We start from the raw sequence: 7,253 nt of genomic DNA, 5'->3' as shown, positions 1-7,253 counted from the left end.
ATACGAACATACTAACACATCACATATGATCATTCAAACTTAGTTGCACTCTCAAAATACCAAAACTAACATCAAAACACCAAATTTACATTGGATTCAAGCCTAAGTTCTTCTAAAACTTTCGAAACACGCATTTGATCAAAAACCCAATCAAATCACCTCGGAATAACCTGAAATTTTGCACACACATCCCAAATCACCTAACGAAGCTACAGCAACTCTCGGAATTCCATTCCGACCCTCGGATCAAAATCTCACCTATCAACCGGAATTCGCCAAAATACTAACTTCGCCAATTCAAGCCTAATTCTATACCGGACCTCCAAAATAACTTCTGTTCACACTCCTAAGTCACAAATCATCCCCCAAAGCTAAACGAATCGTTGGAATCCACATCCGGGCCCTCTAACTCATAGGTCAACATCCGGTTGACTTTTCCAAAACAAGCCTTCCTTAAAGAGACTAAGTGTCTCATTTCCTTCCAAAAATCAATCCAATTCAACTCGTTCACACAAGACACTGATAATGAAGCATAACGAAGCAGGAAATGGGGGAAACAGAGCGGTTCTCATGAGATGACAGATCGGGTCGTCACACCTTGTTTTTGAACCTTTTATATACTGCCCAGATGTCCTTCATCGCGATCGCGGAAATAGCCTCGGGATCGCGAAGCACAGACAGGCTGCCCCACATTTTAACCTTACGCGATCGTAGAAATACACACGTGATCGCGGATCACAACCTCTCAAAACTACGCGAACGCGCCCAGCTCTGTGCGATCATGTAGAGCAAATTCCTTCGCCTCACTACGGCTCCAAATCCTTCTACGCAACGCGACCTCAGTCACGCGTTAGCGATGCACAGCTTCGCATACCTACGCGATCGCGATCCTATCTCTGCGATTGCATAGAACAAACTTACCTCTGTCCACAAATAAGCCTACGCGATCGTGAATGGACTCCTGCGATCTCGTACAGGGAAACCAAAAACATCCGATACCAGATATCAGCAATTCAGACATGATGCCAACCAAAAACCAAGTCCGTTAACCACCCGAAACTCACTTGAGGCCCTCGGGACCTCAACCAAACATACCAAATAATCCCATAATATCATTCAAACTTAGTTGAGCCTTCGAATCACTCAAAACAACATCAAACACCAATTACCCGCAGATTCAAGCCTAAGAACTTCTATACTTTTAAATTTCACAAACGATGCCGAAACCTATCAAATCATGTCCGAATGACCCCAAATTTTGTACACAAGTCAGAAATGACACCAATAACCTACTCTAACTTCCGAAATTCCATTCCGAACCCGATATCAAAAATTTCCACTGCCGGCCAAAATCGGCAAAATTCCAACTTTCGCCAATTCATGCCTAATTCTACCACGGACCTCCAAATCACATTCCGGACGCGCTCCTAATCCAAAATCACCTAAAGGAGCTAACGGAACCATCATCATTCAAATTCGAGGTCATCTACACATAAGTCAATATCCGGTCAACTTTCCCAACTTAAGCCATCACAAAAGAGACTAAGTATCTCAATTTACTCCAAAACCACTCCGAATCCGAACCAACTAACCCGGTAAGTCAAAATATAGCTGAAGTACACAAAAGAAGAAGGAAACAAAGAAATGGGGCTATAACTCTCGAAACAACCTGTCGGGTCGTTACACAAATAATATTCCCAATTGTTCGCAACAACACCCAATCCAAACAAATAATAATTTTTGAAAACTCAAATTCGAATTCAAAGCTTTATGATAAGTTAGTATTCGAATCTTCAATTCCTACGATCTGGAGGTTATTTCAATAGGTTGATTGACAGAAGATAACTTTTAGGCTTACCTTATTGAGAGAGAAAGACGGTGAGAGAGAAAGATGAAGAAAGAAAGAAAAATGATGAGTGATGCGGCAGTGAGGAAAGAGGAGAGGAGAGAATAAAGGAAAATGATGTAACTAAATCCCCTAATTCAAGGAACTAATAATGGATTGTATATAATTTATAAATAATTCTTGTTTAGGGTGGGTAATATACAAAACTAGGACAATTTTGGTAAATAAGTTTCAAATATTGTATATGAAGGTAAAAATCCCTGTATGCAAATCTATGTGGCTTACTTACTCAAACCCAACTTCTCTTTTATTGGTCCCAAAATCCATCTCTATTAAGTATTACTCCCTCCATTTCAATTCAAATGAAAACACTTTCCTTATTAGTCCGTGTAAAAAAGAATGACAAATTTTTATATTTAGAAATAATTTAACTTTAAACTTTTTATTCTACCAAATTTACCCTTAATGAGAAGCTTTTATAGCCACACAAGTATCATGGTCCCACAAAGCTTTTACCCATTAAACTTTTAGGACTACATGTTTCAAAAGTCTTTTGTTATTTCTTAAACTTTGTGTCAAGTCAAACTACCTTATCTAAATTGAAACAGAGGGAGTACTACATTATCTTATGCTAACTTAATCCAGAACTAAAAAAATGATTAAACTTACATCTCCAATAGTCAATTTCAGTTAAGTGGGGTGAAACTAACACATTCACCATGTCAACGTTCCAAATTTTATATTACTTCAAATTCACTATCTACAATTTTTTTCCATTTAACTTCACAGTTATTTAATGCAGCCAAAGTAATAAAAGCTCTAAACGAGGCTATATGGATATGCCAAACCCAATAACTAACCTCTTTTATACATTAATAAACGCATGAATATAGATCCTGCTTTGCAAACTTCAAGTTGTATTCCATCTAAACAAACTTCAAGTATTTGGGACCACCCTTTTGAACATTGAACTCACCCACGTAAATACTAACGCATACCAAGCTAAAGGAGTCAAGGATCTAATTTAGATTAAACACTTGTCATTCAAAAGTAACATCATGACGAATTAATTACCTAACACAAAATAAATAGCTAAGAACTTCATGGCTAAACCTTCAGTGGCTTATAAAGCAAAATAAGAAAGCTACTCAAAAGTACAAGAAAAGGACTTTAAAAACTGAAGTTACACATGTTAGGGTTACCGCTATTAATAACTAATTAAACTTTGACGCTTGAAGAGCTGAAATAGATCATTATCATCAATTATTTACTATAAAATCTGCATTACAAAGCTTAAGGGTTACCTGAAGAGCAGAAATACAATACAATCGTGAAAACGAGCAGAAACAGTAGGAAAATATCAGTGAAATGAACCTAGAACAACCCTGAATAAATCTTAGAACTCAATAAACTTCTAGTGAAAGAAAACCTAAAACTAGCTTCAAGGACCTTTATTTTTTAAAGTGTTCTTTTCCTTCAGAAAACTCACTCCAAACTCTTAAGCTCCAGCTTACTATTGGATGTTCAATTATTCATTTTTCTTCTCAAGTTTATGTTCTCTTTAGAGTGTGTAAAAAATTGATTTTTAATGTGATAAAGTGTGTGTAAAGTGAGGAAAGAGCAGCCCTTAAGTAGGTAAAGAAAATCCCTTTTTGAAAAAAATTTTGGTTCACCAAAAATCTATCCAAAAAGATTGACTTTGTGTGCCAAAACACTGTCCAAAGGCTGTCCAAAGGTGAAAGGATAGCCTGAAACATGTAATGGCAGAAGCAAGGAAGAAAAGGGTCCTTTCAGCGGCCGTGCAAGTAAAAAGTAGGCTATAAAATACCATATTTCATGATTAAACTCATCTACCGTCAGTTTAAACTAAAACACTATCAACCTATATAATTCAAACTAAACCAACAAAGAGGAAAGAGGAACTATCTAATTAAAACCTAAACATAGTTCAATTAATTACACCAACTAGTTATTTATACAAGACGACCATAAATAACTACTAATACTCAGTTATATCAGAACCTAATTGCATCGAAGGCTCATTCAAACGCGACCAACAAAATTAAGCCATTGCTAATCAAATTGATACCCAAGCGTTTACACAGTTATCACGAATCGATGAATCAGTAACAATCGAAATGAGTAATGGATTAACATCGATAAGAAACACAAAATCGAACCAAAACCAAATCACATAAGCAAAAACCAGAAAATAAAAATAAAAATAAGGAAACTGATGTTTTACCATACAAAGGGATTCAATGCCAAATTGCAATACGACAATGTCGGGACCTCGTCAGGTAATAAAGTGACTAGAAGTCGGATATCAAACCCACGAGGACTTGTAATTAACTATGAACTAAATTAGACTATCTTAATTATCTAAACAAAAATTAAACATGTATGTATTAGACTCTAAACTAACAGTATACCCACTATTATCCCACATCGTGGGGTAAACTAATTAAAATAAAATAAAAATAGTGAATTCTAAACAAAGGAAGAACTGATTTTTATGTTATCAATGTGATGAAAAAGATCTAACGTTATGGGCTATCTAAAAATCATGTTGTATTCTTCAATTGAATCGACTAATTAATTTATCAGGTTTATTAGTTGTCGGGGTTAATATTGCTCATAAGAATCTATCGAGTTCTTACTCGTCTATTCAAGCTAACCTAACACATATATGTCTATAGAGTTAGAATCAACAAGAATGCATAATTTTCGTTTGGGTATCGTGATGGCACCTAGTCTTAAGGACTAGGTAAGCCTAATAATTGCGGAATAACAACAATACATAATAACATCTAAAATTCGTCTGAATTGAATCCTTAATACAATGAACATCTTCCCAAAACCCGGTAGTACAAGTCATAAGCTCTAAAGAGTTCCGCTACAACTTCAAACACAACCGTATGGAAATAAGTATAACCGTGTGAATATAAAATAGGAAGGTGACTCTGAAGCCTGCGAACGCAGCAGCAGGTTTACCTCGAGTCTCCTTGGCGAGAATCCGATCAGCTACTAATGATCAATACCCGGATCTGCACACAAAAAAATGTGCAGAAGTGTAGTATGAGCACACCAAAGTGGTGCCCAGTAAGTATCAAGACTAACCTCGATGGGGTAGTAACGAGGAACAGTCAAGGCACCCACTGGTCTAATAAGCAGAACTAGTATTAGTATAGAAAGAACCGAACATGATATCTATATAAAAACTAAGCGATATTGCTAACAATGCAGTAACTACCATAAGGAAAGGAAACAACAAGTAACAACGGAAAACCATAATAAAGCTCATAAAAACTATACAAGAAATACAACCCAAATTCGCAATCACAAATACAGTAAGGACAAGTTATAACCCAGCAACTACGACAGCTTTCACTTTAGGTCATAGCCAACAACTTCAATCAATTAGTCAAATCTTTCAGCCGATAAAAAAATCATTTCGAATTGTACTTCCCGCAAGTAAATATTTTTCCGAAATAGTTCTCTAAGGATGAATACCTTTCGAATATAACCTTTTCAAATAAATATCCTTCGAATATAAGTCACCCATGTGAAACCTCATCTCATAATCGTACAATACGGCCTGAACTCTAACACTTAGCATCCTGTGCCCTCATCACACCTCATAATCATACTAACAACTCACGTGCCCAAAAGAGTCATTCTCACATGGAAGGAAAATAAACAAGAGTGTGCGTCTATATTCAGAAATCTCAAGGAGGTTCCTATCCGATAAGGGTGCTTAGCCACGTGTATGCTTGTGCAAGTGTCCTAACATAGTTCATACCAGCTAGTAAGCATAAGGACAAGAACGGACATCACATATAATGTTTACACAGGGATATGATCAATAAAAACAACAGCCCAGAACACAGTGATAATAACAGGGGATCTCCCAAGATACCGTCCCGTAGTGCCAAACGTAAATGTACAGAGGATCTCCCGGGATACCGTCCCGTAGTCCAAAAGTAAATATCCAGAGGATCTCCCGGGATACCGTCCCGTAGTCCCAAAGTAAATATCCAGAGGATCTCCCGTGATACCGTCCCGTAGTCCCAAAGTAAATATCCAGAGGATCTCCCGGGATACCGTCCCGTAGTCAAATTCATAAATGTGCAGGGGGATCTCCCGAAATACCGTTCTGTAGTCCCAAAGTAAATATGCAGGGGGATCTCCCGGATGCAGTCCCGTAGTCCCAAAAGTAAATATGCCGGGGGATCTCCCGAAACACCGATCCGTAGTCCCAAAGTAAACACGCAGCGCAACCAACAGAAACCATAGTCACAACACAACAGAAAGCTCGTACATCACCATAATACATAAAACAACAACAAATGACAATAATACAAGGTAAGACAAGTAAATCAACTTAAGGACTGTAAATCGCAAGGAAACGGCAGAATCAACTCACAAGGCGTAACCACATAAGAGAATGCTGGCATGAAGGGAATAGTTCAACAACAGGGACACTAATATATGGCGACGATCCCACAATATACAACTCAATAACAAAGAAATCAACACGAGCCAAATAGTCCCAAATAAGGGCAAGTCAACAAGGACATAGGTTATTTAACTTCTTCTTAAGATTGGACAATTTCGAGGATATTCGACAATTCGATTAGGAGAAGATAATCTTAGCTTCACTTAAGACTAAACTATTTCAGGATGGGTAATAATAATTCTCAAATAAGATAAGCAACTATGAAGAGGTAGCATGACAATAGGAGAGGCAAAATTCTTCAGTAAAATTAATTAGGAGTCAATTAAGCAATAAGAGTGAATCATGAAGCAATTAATCCCAATTAAGCATATGGAGGTGAAACAAATAAATAGGAAACTCAGTCATGTCAAGAACACATTCCTACGAGTAATATAAAGACGTAAGAACCCTAAAAGGCCAATTTTTCCACAAATAAGTCTGAGCATGCACTCGTTACCTCGCGTACACGAACTACAATCAACATAGAAGACTCAAATCCTAAGGGGAAGTCCCGCACACAAGGTTAGGCAAGATACTTACCTCAAAGACGACACACCGATACTCAAGAATGTACTTCTCGGGTGAAAAGATCTCCGGACGTCTCAAATCTAACAAATTTAACTTCAAAGTACAAATAAAAACACATAAGAAACTATTCCGGATCCTAAAGTTTCAATCTTTAACAAAATCTAAAAATCGGTCCAAAAATTGACTCCCGGGCCCGCACCTCGGAACCCGACAAACTTTACAAATTCCGAATACCCATTCCAATATGAGTTCAACCATACAAAACTTACCAAATTCCAATACCATTTCATCCCTCAAATCATGCAATTTCGTTTTTTTAAAAGTTTCTTCAAAACCCAATATCTTCCCTAACAAAAACACAATTTAAATGATAAGAACAAA

The sequence above is a fragment of the Nicotiana attenuata genome, unplaced genomic scaffold (genome assembly GCF_001879085.1).
Source record: "Nicotiana attenuata strain UT unplaced genomic scaffold, NIATTr2, whole genome shotgun sequence".
NCBI lineage: Eukaryota > Viridiplantae > Streptophyta > Magnoliopsida > Solanales > Solanaceae > Nicotiana > Nicotiana attenuata.
Note: the sequence above shows the minus strand (reverse complement) of the source record.